Source organism: Onychomys torridus, chromosome X (genome assembly GCF_903995425.1).
Source record: "Onychomys torridus chromosome X, mOncTor1.1, whole genome shotgun sequence".
NCBI classification, from domain to species: Eukaryota; Metazoa; Chordata; class Mammalia; order Rodentia; family Cricetidae; genus Onychomys; species Onychomys torridus.
Window position 1 is genome coordinate 12,115,613 of NC_050466.1, and position 21,153 is coordinate 12,136,765.

Consider the following 21,153-nt stretch of genomic DNA (forward strand, 5'->3'; position numbering starts at 1 on the left):
TGAACGCTTCCTTCTATAAGAGTTGCCTTGGTCATTGTGTCTCAGCAACTTCACAACCCAGATCACAGGGACGCCCAAAAAACCTCCACAGAGACTGAATCCCGTGGTAAAAGCAAAGAGCCTTTATTCAAGCTCGGGCTTGGTTTCTCTGTCTCTCCAACACCTGAGCGGGCTAGGGTTTTTATCATAGCAGAGGTTGGGGTGAGGGAATTTCCAGGGTTCAGGACTCTTATTGGCTGACATTTGTATAGGAATATCTTGGTTAAAAGGGGAAATAGAACTGTGCTAGGCTCAGGGATATCTGGTGATCTTATCTAATCTTAACAGTTGGAATATTTGGGATGTCAGGTACTTCCCCTTAGATGCTGGCCCATCCCTGGGTGAATCCCTGGGTGGTGTCAGCTTATGGTTTTTTCTAGATCCTGGTGTTGCCTGCCAGTAAGCCTGTCATGGCACCTGTGTGGTCAAGCTGTTTGGGACCCCCCAGACAACAAAACAGTGACTAAGACAGTGTGCATATGTTAGACAATACCCTGGATCCTTAATTTATGACATAATAGGAACAAGCTATCTGCAACCTCAAAGACAATTAAGCACAAAGGGACATTCTGACCATCAAGAGATTCAGCTACCAAGATGCCATTGCAGTTTCCTTGGTCACCTCAATTCTAAATTCTTGTCTTCCTGGTATCATGTTAATGCCAAATATTTCTAAATTTTCAGGAGATTTATTTTCATTATGTAAGGAATACATACATAATTTAATGAACCAATTTTTAAATCTAAGGGTGTGTTTTGAAACAATGAGAAATAACTACTGTGCCCATGTGTCTTTTTTATTTATTTATTTATTTTTTGGTTTTTCGAGACAGGGTTTCTCTGTAGCTTTGGACTAGCTCTGTAGACCAGGCTGGCCTTGAATTCACAGAGATCCAACTGCCTCTGCCTCCCAAGTGCTGGGATTATAGGCATACACCACCACTGCCCAGCCACCATGTATCTTTTTGATGGGCTATTTTTCTCATGAAATCTGTCACTTCAAAAAATTTTTCGCACCTTATATTGAAACAAATGTTATGCTTATTAAATTGATATGTAAGAAAAATATATTTTGATTTATATTTCAAAACTATCAAAATATGTGGGGAAAATTATAACTACAAATGTAAAAAAAAAAAAGTACAGCCCAGCATTTAAAACAAATGTATCTCTTTACATTCTCAAAGAAAAAAAGATAATTAAATATTTAACTATTTTGGCCAGGCAGTAGTGGTGCACACCTGTAATCCCAGCACTCGGGAGGCAGAGGCAGGTGGATCTCTGTGAGTTAGAGGCCAGCCTAGGCTACAGAGTGAGTTCCAGGACAGGCTCCAAAGCCACACAGAGAAACCCTGTCTCAAAAAACAAAAAATTAACTATTTTGATTACATTAAATCTAGAAAGACCTTATCAGAAGATATCAGAGTGATACAGGTAGAGGAGTTGACCTGATGTCACTAGCATTGAAGATGGAAGAAAGAAGCCATAATCCAAGGAATGTGGAAAACCTAGACAATATAAAGGCAAAGAAATTATTCTACCCAGCATCTCCAGAAGCACTGATATTTATCTAAGTGTAACACATAGTGGATGCTGATCTCCAAACCTAAAAGACAAGGAATTTGTCTTGTTCTATGCCACTGAGGGGTAGTTACTTCTTAAAACAATAATAGAAACTAATTGATTGGAAAAAGAATTCGCTGGGTATTAATAGACATTTAAGTCAGCCTTACAGATTGATGTTTGCCCTTTATGACAAATAATATGAAAATTTTATTTCCTTTTGCTGTGACCTAGCAATGAGGGTACACATTCATTACCATGAATAATTGGGACCCATCTTTCTTCAGGTTAAACTTTAAGAAAGGAAAAGCATTTAAGAAACATTCTTCCAAGCTCTCCCTATTTGCAGATGACATGATAGTATACATGAGTGACCCCAAAAATTCAACCAAGGAACTGATACAGCTAATAAAAACCTTCAGCAACATAGCAGGATACAAGATCAACTCAAAAAAATCAGTAGCCCTCCTATATACAACAGACAAACAGGCTGAGAAGGAAATCAGAGATACATCACCCTTTACAATAGCCACAAATGATATGAAATACCTTGGGGTTACTCTAACTAAGCATGTGAAGGACCTATATGACAAGAACTTTAAGTCCCTGAAAAAAGAAATTGAAGAAGATGTCAGAAAATGGAAAGATCTCCCATGCTCATTGATAGGCAGGATTAACATAATAAAAATGGCGATCTTACCAAAAGCAATCTACAGATTCATTGCAATCCCAATCAAATAACCAACACAATTCTTCACAGATCTGGGAAGAATAATACTCAACTTCATATGGAAAAACAAAAATCTCAGGATAGCCAAAAGAATCCTGTACAATAAAACAACCTCTGGAGGCATCACAATCCCCGGCCTCAAGCTCTACTATAGAGCTACCATAATAAAAACAGCTTGGTACTGGAATAAAAACCAACATGTGGACCAATGGAATCAAATTGAAGACCCTGACATTAATCTGCACACCCATGAACACATAATTTTTGACAAAGAAGCCAAAAATGTACAATGGAAAAAAGAAAGCATCTTCAACAAATGGTGCTGGCATAACTGGATGTCAATGTGTAGAAGGCTGCAAATAGATCCATATCTGTCACCATGCACAAAACTTAAGTCCAAGTGGATCAAAGACCTCAACATAAATCCAGTTACTATGAACCTGATAGAAGAGAATTAGGAAGTACTCTTGAACGCATTAGCACTGGAGAGCACTTTCTAAATATAACACCAGTAGCACAGACACTGAGGGAAGCAATCAATCAATGGGACCTGTTGAAACTGAGAAGCTTTTGTAGAGCAAAAGACAAAGTCAACAAGACAAAGCAACAGCCTACAGAATGGGAAAAGGTCTTTACCAACCCCACATCTGACAGAGTCCTGATATCCAGAATATATAAAGAACTCAAGAAATTAGACATCATAATGCCCAACAGTCCAATTAAGAAATGGGCTATAGAACTAAACAGAGAATTCTCAACAGAGGAAGTTCAAATGGCTGAAAGACATTTAAGGAATTGCTCAACATCCCTAATTATCCAGGAAATGTAAATCAAAACAACTCTGAGATACCACCTTACATCTGTCAGAGTGGCTAAGATCAAAAACACAGAAGACAGCTTATGCTGGATAGGATGTGGAGCAAGGGGAACTCTCCTCCACTGCTGGTGGGAATGCAAGCTTGTACAGCCACTTTGGAAATCAATATGGTGCTTCCTTAGAATATTGGGAATCCATCTCCCCCAAGACCCAGCTGTAGCACTCTTGGGCATATACCCAAGGAATGCTCAATCATACCACAAAGGAATTTGCTCAGATATGTTCATATCAGCATTGTTTGTAATAGCCAGAACCTGGAAACAACCTAGATGGCCTTCAACTGAAGAATGGATAAAGAAAATATGGTACATATACACAATGGAGTACTACTCAGCAGAGAAAAACAATGACATCATGAGGTTTGCAGGCAAATGGATGGATCTAGAAAAAAATCTTCCTGAGTGAGGTAACCCAGATTCAGAAAGACAAACATGGTATATATTCACTCATAGTAGGATACTAGATGTAAAACAAAGATGACTTGACTGCTACACAACTCCAGGGAGGCTACCTAGAAAATGGGACCCTAGGAAAGACCCAGGGATCACCCAATGACAGAAAAATGGATGAGATCTACATGAACAACCTGGACGACAGTAGGAGTAATGCAGGGCAAGATTTGAGGGAAAGAAAGCAAAGGGGAGCAGGAGATCCCAAGTGGATCAAGAACAGAAAGGGAGAACAAGGAATAACAGACCATGATAAATGAAGACCACATGAGAACAGGAATAGGCAGAGTGCTCAAGAGGTCCCCATAAATCCACAATGATATATCCTCTGTAGACTGCTGGCAGTGGTCGAGGGAGGGCCTGATCTGACCTAGTCTGGTGATCAGATGACTAAATACCCTAGCAGTCGTCTTGGAACTCTTATCCAATAACTGATGGAAGTGGATGCAGAGATCCTCGACCAGGCCCCAGGTGGAGCTCCAGGTGTCCAACTGTCGAGAAGGAGGAGGGACTGCAAGAGCATGAATTGTTGAATCCAAGATTGCAAAAAGCACAGGGACAAATAGCCAATCGAAAGAAAGCACATGAATTATGAACCAACAGCTTTGGAGCCCCCAGCTGGATCAGGCCCTCTGGATAAGTAAGACAATTGAATAGCTTGATCTGTTTGGGAGGCGCCCAGGCTGTGGGACCAGAACCTGTCCTTAGTTCATGAGCTGGCTGTTTGGAACCTTGGGCTTACACAGGGACACATGCTTAGCCTGGAAGGAGGGGACGGGACCTGCCTGTACTGAATCCACCAGGTTTAAATGAGTCCCCAGGGGTGTCTTGGTCATGGAGGACATGGGAATGGAGGGGAGGAACTGGGGGGAACGTGGGGGTGGGGGCGGGAGTGGGGAGGATAGGGGAACCCATGGCTGATGTATAAAATTAAAACACATAATAATAATTAAAAAAATAATAATTCTCGTTCTTAAGTCTTTATGTGGTTTGAGTGTCAGGGTAACTGTGGCTTCATTAAATGAACTGGGCAATGTTCCTTCTGTTTTTATTTTGTGAAATATTTTGAGGAGTATTGGCATTAACTCTACTTTGAAAATGTGGTAGAATTCTGCACTAAAACCATCTGGCACTGTGCCTTTTTTGGTTGGAAGAATTTTAATGACAGCTTTTATTTCGCTGAGTGTTATAGGTCTATTTAAATTGCTTATCTGATCTTGATTTAACTTTACAGAGTGGTACCTATGAAGCAAATTACCATTTCTTTTAGGTTTTCAAATTTGGTAGAGTACAGGTTTTTAAAGTATGTCCTTATGATTCTCTGGATGTCTTCCATGTTTGTTGTTATGTTCCATTTTTGTTTCTGATTGTATTAATTTAGTCATTCTCGTTCTTCCTCTTAGTTTAGTTGAAGGTTTTTCTATCTTACTGATTTTCTCAAAGATCCAACTCTTTGTTTCATTGACAAGTTGTATTGTTCTCTTTGTTTTATTGATTTCAGCCCTCAGTTTGATTATTTCTTCCATCTATTGCTCTTGGATATACTTATTTCTTTTTTGTTCCAGAGATTTCAGGTGTGCTGTTAAGTTGCTAATATTAGTGGTAAGTTTTCTGCACCCTGATAATAGGTTTATCTGCTGTCACAATAAGCCTGATCAAGCTGAATTTAAAAGTAAAAGACTAGATTTATTATGAGCAATGCAACTCCTGGGTGAGTCCTCTAGGCCCCAGTGATCAGGGCAGAGGAAGGGACAGGAGAAAATCACATGGCCAAATTAAAGGAGGGTGTGCTTAATTACCCTGTCATCAAGGGGTGATAATATGTCCTCTATAATCTGGGTTTGTACCTAATTATAATGCTTTAGGCGGGGATTAGGCTACTGGCAACTTCAGGGGAGGAACTTCCCTCTATCTCCAAGAATGTAGAACTGGGCTTTCTCTGAGATGGTGGGGTTTGGAGAGGCAGGAATGAGGCTTTTGAATGTGAGATGTTCTAGCAGAACATCTCAACATGCTCCAATTTTTTTTTTCATGTAGGCACTTAGTGCTATGAACTTAAATTGTGTTCCATAAGTTTCAATATCTTGTGTATTCATTTTCATTGAATTCTAGAAAGTCTATAATTTCCTTCTTTATTTCAGTCTTGACCCAGTTTTCATTGAGTACAGAGTTGTTCAGTTTCCCTGAATTTGCAAATTTTCTGTCATTTCTTTTGTTGTTGAAGTTCAGTTTTAATCTCTGGTGGTCTGATAGGATGCAGGGAGTTATTCGTTTTTCTTGTATCTGTTGAGACTTTCTTTGTGATTGAGTCTGCAGTCAATTTTGGAGAATGTTCCGTGAGGTGTCAAGAAGGTATATTCTTCTGTGTTTTGGTGAAATATTTTGTAGAGATCTGTTAGATCCATTCAGTTTATATTATTGGTTAGTTGCAGTATTTCTCTGTTTACTTTTTGTCTGGATGACCTGTCTGTTGTTGAGAATGGAATATTGAAGTCTTCCACTATCAGTGTGTGATTTAAGATTTAGTGATGTTTCTGTTATAAATGTAGGTGCCCTTGCATTTGGGGCATGTTCTATTGGAAGCTCTGCTTCAGCCCCCCTCCTCCTTCTCCAAATTCCATCCCTTTCAGAAAAAACTCCAAGCAGCAGCTCTTTCCTTGGAGCTGCTCAAGACCACACCTACAGGGTATTTAAACTCTGGTCCATAGACCTGCCATGTGATTTCTCCTCCTCCCTTCTTCCAAGATCACCCAGAGTGCTTTGCTCATATTAAATCTGGTCCTTTAACTTTTAATTCAGCTCGATTGGATTACTGCATCAGTAGAGAAACCTAGTACCAGGGATTCAAAAACACTTACCATCTGGTGGCAAGCCTGGGTAGAGCTGGGCCTCCCCTGCCAGTCCCCAAGCAATGTAGGAAGTCACTCTCACTTCTACCCCACCTCCACCATGCCAGATGGACTTTTTCTTGGTAAGTCACCCATTTCCAAACCAAAATCCTGTAAAGGATCCAGGAGTCTTTTGAGTCCTTCTGGGTCAAAGGCTTCCAGGTTACCTGCTAGGTTGCTATAGCACCAGGTAACTCTGGCCAGCTTCCAGAGCAGGGATGTTGTAGCATATTATTTTAAGATGTATTTCATTTGTTTATGCTGTGAAACATTTATTTTAATGATGCAAAGATGTGTTGCATTCTTTCATGTTGCATGTATTTAACTCTGTGAAGCTGTGTCACTTTGCCTGTATATTCTAATAAAGAGCTGAACGGCCAATAGTTAGGCAGGAGAAAGGATAGGTGGGGCTGGAGGCTGAGAGAATGAATGGAAGGAGAATTCTGGGAGGAAAAGAAGAAAGGTCAAGGAACAAGAGAGGAAGTAGGAGGACTTCAGGGTCCAGCTACCCAGCTATACAGCCAGACACGGTGTAAGAAGGAAAGAAAAGATATACAGGAATAGAGAAAGATAAAAGCCCAGAGGCAAAAGGTAGACAGGATAATTTAAGTTTAGAGAAGCTTGCTAGTAACAAGCCAAGCTAAGGCCGGTTATTTATAATTAAGAATAAGCCTCCATATGTGATTTATTTGGGAGTTGGGTGGTGAGCCCCTAAAGAGTAAAGAGCAAAAAAAAAAAAAAAAACCAACACAGGGACACTTCCTGCCCCTTGGTGTACCCCTGTGTGGGAGATGTTCTGCAGAGAGGCAATTTCCACATTGCTCTTGGCCATAGATTTAGATTTATAGAACTGGACACAGTTATGTACCCTTCAGTCTCCAGCAAAAGGCTTATGAATGGGTACTTGAAAGTCCAAGTTTGATCCCCAGACACCATTGGGGTATCTCCTACAAAATTTATCCAAATTGAGTCTGTCTCACACCATACATTGGTTTGAGATTCCTCATTTAGGGTTACAAGCTTTGCATTCTTGCCCCTTCACTTTTCCCTGTTTGCCTGCATCTCTACCTACCCCACTTCCCTGTTCACCTGCCTACCTGCTTCTCATGCCTTTGTTCTAAGAAGAAATTTCAATGCTGGAGTGGTTACACTGTATAAACCTAATCCACCACAATGGAAAGGCCCAGAAGACATGCTCTTCAGTAATCCTATAGATGCAAAATGGTGAGAGGAACACTAGCACTTTTTAAGAGCTTTGCTGTCGCCTTCTTCCTTGTACCAGACCATTAGGGTTGGAGATGCTGCTGCTCAGTTTGATGAATTAAAGGAAATGGGTTTAACTGGGCCTGGTGTAGCAAGGGCAAGATAGCAGCACTGAATCCCCAAAGACAAGGTGTTCATAATTATCATAATGGGCAGTATAGACAAAGCAATGTCTATAATGGCCTGACCCATAATGGTCAGCACAGGCAAAGTAAATTTTATGGTGGCATGACACATATGGGACCTTGGTGTTCCAGGCATGAGATAGATAAGAAGCTGACTATGGTGGTTTGAAAAAAAATGGCCCCCAAAGGGAGTGGCACTAATAGGTGGTATGGCCTTGTTAAAAGAAGTGTGCCATGGTGGGGGCCAGTTTTGAGGTCTCTTTTTCTCAAGCTTCTCTCAGTATGACAGTCAATCAACTTCCTGTTGCCTGAAAGATGTAGCATTCTCAGCACCAAGACCATGTCTGCCTGCATACTGTCATGCTCCCCATCATGATGATAATGGACTGAATATCTGAAAGAGAGCCACCCCAATTAAACATTTTCTTTATAAGAGTTGCTGTGGTCATGATATCCCTTCACATCAATAAAAACCCTAAGACACTGACTTTTAGTTTGATCTGTATAAAAAAAAACTTAAACAAATGAAAGAAGAGATACATTGAATCAAGGCAAGAGGGAATCTTGGCCCATGGATCAATTTCCATAATGGAACCAGTATGCAAACCCAGAACCCCTTGCATGAAGGGATGGCCAGGTTTCCCTGAGAAAGGACCTTGATTTAAAAAAAAAAAACTAAACTAAAAACTTTACTGTTAGCCTTTCTACAGTTCTTCCCCAGAGAGACCTATGGCCTTTTACAAAGGTAACAGTACATATGGGGAAAGGAAACAATCAGATGGTCCAGGGTCTGTTGGATACTGATTCTCAATTGACAATAACTCGTAGAAACCTCAAGAAACATCATGGCCCTCCAGTTAAAGTAGGCACTTATGGAGGTCAGGTGCTTATGGAATTTTAGCTGATGTCTGACTCACAGTGGGTCTAGTGGGTTCCCTGAACTCATCCTGTGTTTATTTCCCCAGTCCCGGAATGTGTGATTGGGATAAATATACTTAGAAGTTGGCAGAATTCTCACACTAGTTCCCTGATCTGTGGAGTGAGGGCTATTATGGTTAGAAAGGTTAAATGGAAGCTTTTAGAGTTGCCTCTGCCATAGAAAATAGTTAATCAAAAACAGTATTTTATCCTTGGATGAAGTGCAGAAATTAGTCCACCATCAAGGACTTAAAAGATGCAGAGGTGGACGTTCTCACCACATCTCCCTTTAACTCTTGTATCTGGCCAGTGTAGAAGACAGATGGATTTTAGAGAATGACAGTTGATGATCAAAAACTCAATCAGGTTGTGACTCCAATTGCAGCAGCTGTACCAGACATGGTATCCTTACGTGAGCAGATTAATACATTTCCTGGTACATGGGATGAAGCTAAAAAGCCAAATGATTTTTCTTAGTGCCTGTCCATAAGAACCATCAGAAGCAATTTGCTTTCAGTTGGAAAAGCCAGCAGTATAACTTCACAATTTTGTCTCAAGAATATATTAATTCTCCTGCCCTGTATTATAACTTAGTAAGAAGGGATCTCCATCATCTGTATCGTCCACAAAATAACACATTGGTGCACTATATTGATGGCATTATCCTGATTGGACCAAGTGAGCAGGTAGTAATCACTCTGAACTCATTAACTATACACATGCACATCAGAATATGGGGAATAAATCCAAACAAAATTCAAGGGACTTCTACCTCAGTAGGGGTCCGGTGATGTAGGGCATACAGAGATATTCCTTCTAAGATGGATAAGTTATTATACCTGGACCCTCCCACCACCAAGAAAGAAGCACAATGTTTAGTGGGCCTATTTGGATTCTGGAGACAGCACATTCCTCACTTAGGTGTGTTACCCCCACCCATGTAACAAGTGATTTGGAAAGCTGCTAACTTTGTGTGGTGCCTGGAACAGGAGAAGGCTCTTCAACAGGCCCAGGTTGCTGTGCAGGCTGCTCTACCACTCGGACCATATGATCCAGCAGACATGATGGTACTTGAGGTGTCAGTGGCAGATATGCATGCTGTTTGGAGCCTTTGGCAGTCCCCCATAGGCAAATTATAGCAGAGACTGCAGTCAGACCTTTTCATTGGGTCCTTTTTGTCCTGACTGCCAGCTCCCCAATAATGACACAGAAACTTATTATTAATTACAAAAGCTCAGCTGATAGCTTATGCTTGTTAATAACTAGCTCTTACAACTTAACCCATTTTTGTCAATCTATATATTGCCATGTGGCTTGTGGCTTTACCTGTCCTCCAGCATGTCTTGCTCCTTCTGTGTCTCCTAGTGACCCTGTCTTTCTTCTTCCTAGCATCCTCTGTGTCTGGTTGTCCCACCTATACCTCCTGCCTAGCTAATGGCCATTTAGCTTTTTATTAAACCAATAAGAAGTTGACTTGACAAAGACACATCTTCACAGTATACAAAGAGATTATTCCACATTTCCCCCTTTTTGTCTAAATAAAAAGGAAAGGGTTTAACTCTAACAAAATAAAACTATATATAATAAGAACAATTATCAGGTAATAATTATATTCACAATGTCCAGTCCACTTCTATTTTGCAATTTTGGAGAAAATATTCCATTACTTATTCTATTTTGGTGAGTTCAAAGTTCTGTACCTAATTTATCTTCTATCATAACTGAAGAAAACTATAACTATAACTATCTAATTTCAACACCATCAAAGACCCCAGAAGGATATAATATTACCTAAGTAAATAGGAAGTGTAGTGTAATTCCACTTCAAAAACTATAACAAATGATAGAAACAGCAGACTGCCTGGACAGTCACCCAAGCTTCCTCTGCAACATTGGGGCATTCATCTTCAGCCTATAGGTCTAGAATATCTGACAGACTTTTCTGTGAAGCAAGAGTTTTGAAGGACTCTCCTACCTTGTTTTGGCAAAGTCTGGCAGACACTTTACTTTGTGTCCTGCTTGCCCAATTTGAACAGCATACTGTCAGCAGTTGAGGCAAGGACAATTTCTTGCCAGTGGCTAGCTTTTGCCACAAAGAAAGCAAATTCCATATGGAGTTTCTTCAGTGCCCATCATCTTTGGAGTAGATTGGTGCTGTCAGAAGCAGACATGTCTCATTGTCATAAAAAGCCTTATATTATTAAAACATCTTAAATGCCATATTATGTAGATATCTGAAGTATCTGAAGACCACCTGTCTAAAATATTTCTGTTTGACCTTGAAAACATACCTAAGATGATTACAAGTTTGATTGTGATAGGTGACTATTAACCTGTATTTATTATCCTAAATAGATTTCAAAAACCAAAACATTGCATAACCTTTTTAAAAAGAGCTGCATAGGTATAATACCTTAAACAAGAATAGAAATATATGTACAGTATAACAAAAATAATCTTAAATTTGTATCAATATACCAAAATCCATACCAATGTAAAATATTTGAGACTAGCAGTTATTCAAAAGTAAACTCAACAATCTACCCTCTTATCTCATCATTTTTATATTACACCCCACTTTTTTCCTTCAGAAAGAGATCTTTGAATCTAACTCATTTGTTTAGCTTTTTTCCTGAACACAACCAATAACAACTTGTAACCAACCCGTCTGAATGATGACAAACATCTATAACCCAGTGAATGACCAAAAATCATCCACCCCACCTCTTGGGAATGTACACATCATGTTCTCTAGATTGCTCTCTGTTGTCTGGGGTGCTTACATCTTTGGGGTACCCTGAGAAAATTAAGATAAAGGTCAAGTCCTGGCTAGAATAGTATGTGAAGTTGAATCATCTCAGCCAGCAGCCTTGAAGCTGTTCTAGATACAGAAATCTGAGGAAAGTGCAACAGAGGCACTTTGAGAGACTGGATAACCTGGGTCACCCATTTTAATTGGTGTCTGGCTCCCTTGCTTTAAAAACACACAAACTTTCAAAGGCAACATACATGTCTTCATTAATACAACTATGGATTGTGCATTGTACACAAGCCAGCCAAAGATGATTTTTTTGTTTTATATTTGAGCAGATAAAATATATGTCATGTGTCTTGTAGTTTTTCTTAGTTTATTTCCTTATGTCTGTAGCCAGGATTTTCAGGGGGTCTCTTCCAATCTAACCTGATCCTCTTTAACCTTGAATGGATCCATACCTTTTATTTTCTGTAGAAACAAAAGCATAACCTCTTCCCTGATGTAACATATTTTTGACTTCCATTTTGAAGACATTTTAAAAATATATAGGTTGGTTTAATTTAGTAGCTTTTATAATACAGTGTCTCTCAGTAGCTATTGTTTGCTCACCAACAATCAAAAAATTTAAAGTCAGTACAACACTATACAGGATCCAGATTCTCTGTGTATATCCTATCTCTATATCATTTATTCATTATTATTTTTTGTCTTTTCTTTGAGCTGAGGATCGAACCCAGGGCCTTGTGCTTGCTAGGCAAGTACTCTACCACTGAGCTAAATCCCCAGCCTTCTTTATTATTATTACCACTATTTTACTTGTCTTTTTAAAGACTTTATTTTATTATTTTATGACTGTCTATATGCTTTTTCTTTTTTTCTTAAGCCTATGCACATTGTTAAATACATTATAACCTGTTTTGAGATTTTTTTCATCTGAACCTGCTTTACTGTGTATCTGTAACCTTCTCTGTCTGTCTCTCATGTTGTACTGGCAGCTGGTTCCACCCTACTCAGTTCCCTGAGAGCCTACCTTCATGGCAGAGGTACCAGGTGGGAGCCACAGTTACCACACTATAGTGGGTAGCTGTTAAGTACTACACCAAGTGAGGATTCCAGTAACTGTGATGCCTACCAATGACCTGCCCCTGAGGTAGGGTTGAGCAGGGAGCTCTTAAGACCCAAGATCCCGATGTGCGATCCCTCTTTGTTCCTGGTTATCCTGGACCTGGATGGTAGACCAAGCAGAGTTCTCCAGGAAACCCATCTGGACTGCACCTCACCTATCCTGGATCCTGTAACCAACCCCTTTACTAGCTGTAATTACCCCCCAAAATAAACCTCCTTTTTAAATACATGGAGTTGCCTTAATAAATCCCCCAACATCTGATGCCCAATGTGGGGCACAAACCCATGACCCTGAGATTAAGAGTCTCATGCTCTACCGACTGAGCTAGCCAAGGTGATAACATGGAATTCTTTTGACATGAGACATGATTGCTCCTGGCAGCACTGATCTGATCCCAAGAGATTGGGCTTCTGAGACATTTTTGTTTGGAAGTTTGTCTTCACCTTGGCACAAAATGGCCTACTGGGAAAAGAACTGCCCTTGCCTTGGCTGTTGACAGTAAAATGGTCTGACAGATACTCCAGGCCTGCAGCCAATTTAAATACCCTGACAATGCTGAGAAACTTTAGGTGACTGTCCAGGCTGCCAGCTATCTCTGTCTACTCTCTCAAGACTCCCAAAAGCTGCTTGTATCCTTCTCCCATTTCTCAGGTATTATTATATTCCTTCTCAGGTCTTTGATTGGATTGAAGACTAACAGTTATAGTTACAATCTTCTTGTATCTTAGCTAGAACATATTAAGTATTAGATTTAGGTTCCTTAGGATAGGACACCTTTTGGAATGATCTTTGTAACATGCCATTTACCTATGCTTCTGACTTCTCTGGAATTTAGTATGTATCTCTTGTTTGATATTGTTCATGCTGGATGTAGTTCCATCTTGTTTAGGTCATTATCCCTTATTCCTCCTGGACAATATTTGATAATCATTCCTATTGTATAGAGTTTTGTATTAGGTTAGAACTTTCTTATTTAGACAAAAGGGGGAGATGTAGTGGGTAGGTGGGTCAGCTTTGACCCTGAAGTACTACCCCATTGAGGCTTCTGTTAACTGTCATGCTTACCTATGGCCTGCCTCTGAGGTGGGGTCGAGACAAGGGCCCTTAAGACCCAAGATCCAGATGTGTGAGCCCTATTGGTTCCTGGTGATCCTGGATGCTGGATGGTAGACCAAGTAGAGTTCTCCAAAGAAACCAGCTAGACTGCACCTCATCTCTCCTGGATCCTGTAACCAACCCCTTTACCTGTAAGTTACCCCCCAAAATAAACCTCCTTTTTAACTACATGGCGGTGCCTTAATAAATCTACCAATACCGCCCCAGCTCAGGGAAGTTTCTGGGTTCATGCTACTGTAGGCATTCTTGTAGTCTGATGCCACCAAGTAGCACACTGCTTGCTGCTCATAAACCATATTCAAGTGCTTGATAGCAGGGCCTCTTAAAAGAGCCATGCCTCTGTATGTCACTAGCACTAAGCCAACCCAAAAGAATATAGTCACCAGGAAGCTGTGTTTACTCCATGTTCAGAATTTTTTTTAAGCTTTCTAAAGCCCTATGTGGATATACATGGCCCCACATTGGGTGTCATTTGTAGTCGAACATTTTTTTTTCAGGACCACTGGCTCCCCAATAATGACACAGAGACTTATTATTAATTATAAAAGCTTGGCTGATAGCTTAGACTTATTACTAACTAGCTCTTACAACTTAACCCATCTTTATCAATCTACAAATTATCACGTGGCTCATGGCTTTACCTGTCCTCCAGCATGTCTTGCTCCCTCTGTGTCTCCTGAAAACCCTGCTATCTTCCTCCCAGCATCCTCTGTGTCTGGCTGTCCCACCTATACCTTTTGCCTAGCTAATGACTGTTTAGCTTTTTATTAAACCAATAAGAAGGTGTCTTGGAAAAAACATGTCTTCACAGTGTACAAAAAGATTATTCTACAACAGAGAACTTTGGGATTTGGGAACAAGGCTCTACCATTACCTGCAGACAACTAGTCTCCCTTTAAAAGACAGCTCTTAGCCTGCTAATGTACCTTAGTGGAAACTGAATGTTTGACAATGAGCCACCAAGTGTGTGTGTGTGTGTGTGTGTGTGTGTGTGTGTGTGTGTGTGTGTAAAATCATGCCCAAACAGGTCATGAAGGCACAAGCAAGTTACATGAAAAAGTTGCACAAATGCCTATGGTTTCTACTCCCATTACAATGCCATCTGCTGCCATAAGATCAGTTGGCTGAGGAAGAGAAGACTGGAATCTGTTTACTGGTGGTTCTGCATTTTAATGCAGGCACCATTCAGAAATTGACAGCTGTGGTGTTATAGCCACTTTTTGGAACAACCCTGAAAGATATAGGTGAAGGGAAATCTTCACAATGTGCAGAAATTTGGGTAGTACACATGGTCATACATTTTGTTTGGAATGAGAAAAGGCTAGATATATAATTGTTCACTCATTTATGGTCTGTAGCCAATGGATTGACTGGATGGTCAGGTACTTGAAAAGATCATGATTGGAAAATTGGTGAGAAAGGCATCTGGGGAAGAAGCAGATAGATCTTCCCAAATGAGCAAAGGAGGTAAAGATACTTGTATCCCATGTAAATGCTCAACAGTAGTTGACTTCAGCTGAGGAGGAGTTCAATAATCAAGTAGATAAGATGACCCATTCTGTGAACAGTCATTGCCCAGTGATCCCATGAACAAAGTTGCCATGGAGGCAGACATGAGGGTTAGTATGGGCTTGACAACATAAACTTCTACTCACCAAGGCTGACCTGGCTACAGCTGCTGCTGAGTGCCAAGCAGAGACCAATATTGAACCCCAGATATGGCACCATTCCTTGGAGCAATTGGCCTGGTGGGAGGTTGACTACTGTGGTGATATTTTATTTGTGCTGAAATGTGATTTTATGTGTATGTTAATAAATAAAGTTTGCCTGGAGATCAGAGGTCATAGTGAGCCATTGAGCAGAGTCAGGCCATGGTAGCACACGCCCTTAATCTGATCACATAGCAGGCAGAGTCTCTGTATGGTCAAGGACACAGCCAAGCATGGGGACATGAACCTTTAATCCCAATACCAACCATAGAGACCTGGAGGTCTGTATAGACAGGCAGTGATGAGGAAGTCATGTGGTTGGGTTTAGAGCCAATGAGAAAGCAAAACAAAAAGGCAATAAAAAAACAAGTCAGACAGGAAGAAACTCTCTCTCTCAGGGAAGCTGCTGCTGGTGGTAAGCTAAAGCTAGGTGGCTCTTGCTCTGATCTCTTTGACTTTAACTCTATATTTGGCTCTGTGTTCCTTATGTAATAGACTGTTTAGAAATTTGTCTACAGACTACATTGGAACATTTCATCTGTGGAAAGACAATACTTTGTTCTTACTGGAGTATATACTTATTCTAGTTATGGTTGCCTTTCCTACATGTAATGCCTCTTCCAAAATCACCATCCACAGACTTACAAAGTGCTTTATCCACCATCATGGTATTCCACAGTATTGTTTCTGACCAAGGAACTAATTTTGCAGCATAGAAATGTGACAGTGGACCCATGATCATGTAATCCACAGGTCTCACCATGTTCCCCACCATCCTGAAGCAGCTGGCCTAACAGAAAGATGGAATGTCCTTTTGAAGACAAAATTACAGTGCCAATTAGGGGGCATCAGCCTGGATGGCTGGGACAAAATTCTCCTGTATATGCTTTCAATAAGTGTCTAATATATGGTACAGTTTCTCCCATAGCCAGGATCCACAGGTCAGGAAATAAGGAGTGAAAAAGGGAATAATTCTACTAACTATCACCCTTAGTGACCTACTAGGAAAATTTTTGCTTCCTGTTCCCATGACCTTAAGTTATGGTGGTGTAGAAGTTTTTGTTCTGGGTGGAGGTCACAATAAACATTCCATTGGACTGGAAGCTCAGACATCCTCCTGGCCACTTTGGGCTTCTGATGCCCTTAAGCCAACAGTCTAAGAAAGGAATAACAGTATTAGGAGGGATGATTGATCCAAATTACCATGGAAAAATTGGATTGCCTCTTCACAACGGAAGTAAAAAAAAGTTTATGTCTGGAGTGCAGGAGATCCTTTAGGGCATCTCTTGGTGCTACCATGTCCTGTGATTAAACTCAATGGGAAATTACAACAGCCTAATCCAGACAGGATGACAAAGGGAACAGACTAGACAGGAATGAAGATAGAGGTCACTCCTCCAGGAAAAGAGCCAAGACCTACTGAGGTTCTTACCAAGGGTGGAGGAAATACACAATGGGCAGTAGAGGAAGATAGTTATAAATACCAGCTAAGGCCATGTGCCTAGTTGCAGAAAAGAAGGTTATAACTGACATGAGTGTTTCTGTCATATTTTTAAGAATGTATTTGTTCAGATATTTGTGTTTTCCTTATTCAATTAATTGATCAAGTGATTAACAATAATTAAAGGACTATCAACTATTATCATATGTCAGTTTGAGATACTAGAAGAATGTCCCTCAAGGGACATTGCCACTGTTTTAGTAAGTTTTCTATTTCTGTGAGGAGATACCATGGTCACAGCTTCTCTTTATAAAGGAAAGTACTTAACTGAGGCTTACTTACAGTTTCAGAGGTTTAGTCCATTGTTGTCATAGCAAAGAGCATGGCAGCATGCAGGCAACATTGTGCTGGTGAGGTAGCTGAGAGTTTAACATCTGGATCCACAGGCAACAAGAAGAAAGAGTGCCAGTTGGCCTGTCTTGGGCTTCTGAAATTCCAAAGCCCACCCTAGTGACACATTTCCAACAAGGCCACACCTACTCCAACAAGGAACCTCCTCCTAGCCCCTGGAAAGTAGTGCCACTCCCTAATGACCATGCATTCAAATGTATGAGCCTATGGGGATCATTCTTATACAAGCCACCATAGCTTCTTATACTAAATTTATAATGTATTTGTGAATGTACAAATGTATCATGGTAGGCATAATTTTGATCTGCTTAAATATATAATGCATTTTATATTTGTGGAATAGTTATATCATGTTTAGGCATTATTATGACCTGGTTATTATTTTATTTGCAAATTAATCACTATATAAAAAGAAATGGTTGTGTGTCAAGTTTACAATGGGTAGACTTGTGATGACTATTCTTGGCTGTGAACTTGACTACATCTAGAATGAACTAAAACCCTAAAATGGAGGACACACTTGTGAGAGGTTTTTGTTTAATTTGAAGTTGGAAAATCTACTTCTAATTCATGTCTTTGAGGTAGGAAGACATTTAATCCAGATCTTTTGAGCTGGGAAAGCTCACCACCAATCTTGGCCAAGCCTTCTGCTGGACGCCTATTTCAGGATATGGAAGAAGGAAGTTTTGCTCTTTGTCTGCTTGCTCTCACCTCACTAGCAAGTCCATTCCTTCATTGTAATTAGAGCCTACTACTTTGAGATTCTGGCATATATTAAATATATATCTAAGACATCCAGTCTTGTAGAATGAGCAACTACTGGATTCTTGGACCTCCTGTTTGTAAGTAATATATAGATATAGATATAGATATAGATATAGAGATAGAGATAGAGATAGAGATAGAGATAGAGATAGATAGATAGATAGATAGATAGATAGATAGATAGATAGATATAGATATATAGATGTATGATGGTTATTCTTGGTTATGAACTTGACTACATCTAGAATTTAATAAAACCCTAAAATGGAGGGCACATTTAGATAGATAGATAGATAGATAGATAGATAGATAGATAGATAGATAGATAGATAGATTATAGATAGATAGAGAGACAGAGATAGAGGCAGAGACAGAGAGAGATTCATTCCATAAGTTCTGTTATTCTAGAGAACCTTGAGTAATACATGGGGGTTCCTTCTTCCAAATATTTTCAATCCATGACTGGATGAATCTGTGGATGTGGAGCCTGAAGATGATAATGACTCATGAAATGAAGACCATCACTAAAGAGATAAATAGTTTCAAAGAAGCAAAGGTATGACATAGTATTGAAAAAGATAATAGCTATAGCAGATTACTTCAAAACCCAGAGGAAGAAATGAGGAAAGTCAGAAGTGATAAATAAGCAGACAAATATAAAATGCTTCCTGCACATAATATTCTCCCTACTTCTCTGGCATTTTTCTGAAGATATAAGATCACATAAAATAATACCACAGTATTCAGTTATTGTGATTGTCACATGTATAGTATTATGGCTTGAATCTGAATTATCCCCCACAAGCTCCTGTGTTAAAAGCTTGGTTCCCAGTTGATAGTAATAAGAAGTAGTGGAAATTATATGGGACGACTTAGTTAAAGAAAGTAAATAACTGAGGTCATGACCTTGAAGGGGACACTGGGACCTTTCTTCTCTCTCATGCTTTGGCTTTCTGTTGGCCATAAGGTAGCCTTCTCACAACACACACTACCCTGCTAGATTGTTTTTGTCACAGGGCCAAAGCTCTAGAACCAAGAGCCCATAAATAGGAACAATACGCCAAGGGAAATTGTTTCCTCTTCTAAGCTGACTTTTTTGGCATTTTGTCACAACAGTGAAAAGCTCTCTCTCTCTCTCTCTCTCTCTCTCTCTCTCTCTCTCTCTCTCTCTCTCACACACACACACACACACACACACACACACACACACACACACACACACAATCTATATTCTTCCAGAGGACCCAGGTTTGATTCATGACATCCACATGTTAGCTTACTGTTCAAAGGGTTCCAAGATCCTCTTCTGGTCTCTATGGGCACCATGTATGTATACAGTGCACAGATATACACATAGGCAAAGCACCAATTGTGGTTGTTTGAATAAGAATGGCCCCCATAGGTTCATATTTTTGAGTGCTTAACAAGTGACACTATTTGAAAGGATTAAGAGGTATGACTTGTTGGAGGAAGTGTGTCACTGGGGATGAGCTTTGATGTTTCAAAAGCCCAAGCCAGGCCCAGGGGCTCTCTCTCTTCCTGCTGCCTGTTGATTCAGATACAGAACTCTCAGCTATTTCTCCATCATCATGTCTGTCAGTGTGATGCCATGCTTCCTGCCATGCTCATAACAAACTAAACCTCTGAAACTGTAAGCAAGCCTCAATTAAATGGCTTCTTTTATAAGAGTTACCTTGGTCATGGTTTCACATGCACAGCAATAGAACCCTGACTAAGACAGAAGTTGGAATCAGGAAGTAGGGTATTGCTGTGACAGGCCTGACCATGCTGCATGTGTCAGAATGTGGACTTCAGGACTTTGAATTAGGAAAGCAATTGAGCATGTTAATGAACCATACTAGTAGGAATATGGAAGACAGTGTTATTGAGGGCAATGTGGAATATGGGGGCCCAGCCCAAGTGGTTACAGAGGAGTAGAATATGAGTAAATGGCATAGATACAATTCTTGTGATATTTTGGCAAAGAATGTAGCTGCTTTTTAAAGCCCTTGTCATAAAAATCTGTCTTGGCCACTCAAAACAGATCTGTAGTGAAAAGGAGCAAGCTGAGCAAGTAAAAGTACTAAATGTACAGACTGAGGAGAAAAGGAGCTCTAAGAAGTCTGATGGAGCTAAGTCTAGTGCTCAAGAAGATAAAAAGTTTAAAGAAAAGCCTATGCTAAATTGAATATAGGTAGTGGTGACCTTAGGATAAGATCTCTCCCAACTAAGCTTTCAACTTGTGAAAAAGAATTAAAGAAAAGCTTAATCAGTGAAGGAAAGCATGTAAAACAGAAAGCTGATGAAAATATATTTGAATGAGTAGGACAAGTTCCATCCCCAGCAACCAGGAGAACTTGGCAATTTTGGCCAGGTGGTTCTGGCTTTAGAGTCAAGGATAGAAGAAATGGGTTATGGAACTTCCCTCTGAAACTAAGGAAAGCCACTGAGGCCAAGATGTGTCAGGAGTGTCCCTGCATGGAGGCCCAGATGCCATTTGCATGAAGATGTGAACATGAAGCTTAGATTTCTTTGGAGACTCCAAAATGTTGAACATGCCATGCCCCAGCCAGCAGGGTTTCAACGGGGGCAACCCACCTGTGGGAGTGAATGAAAGAGACAGGGGACACGAGGGACCACAGCAAGACAAGATTCTGATCAAGCTGCAGATTTTATTTTTTCTCTGCAAGGCTTATATAGCATAGGAGGGGAGGGGGCAGGAAGGAGGGAAGGGAAAGAGACATGGAAGGGGTGCAAGGCGTGGGAGACATGCAGGTCATGCAACTGCAAGATGTTGGCTAAGGTCACTGGTCAGGGGCCGTTTGTTCTGTTGCTAGGCTACCTGACCATGGAATGCTCTTTACATTTGGTTGTCATGGCACCTGACTGTGGAATGTCTTATCTTTAGGAGCCTCTGGTTAGTAAACAGGTGTTACTGCTCTGGGGAAGGGCAGTCGGCTTATGACTTGTTCCCTGGC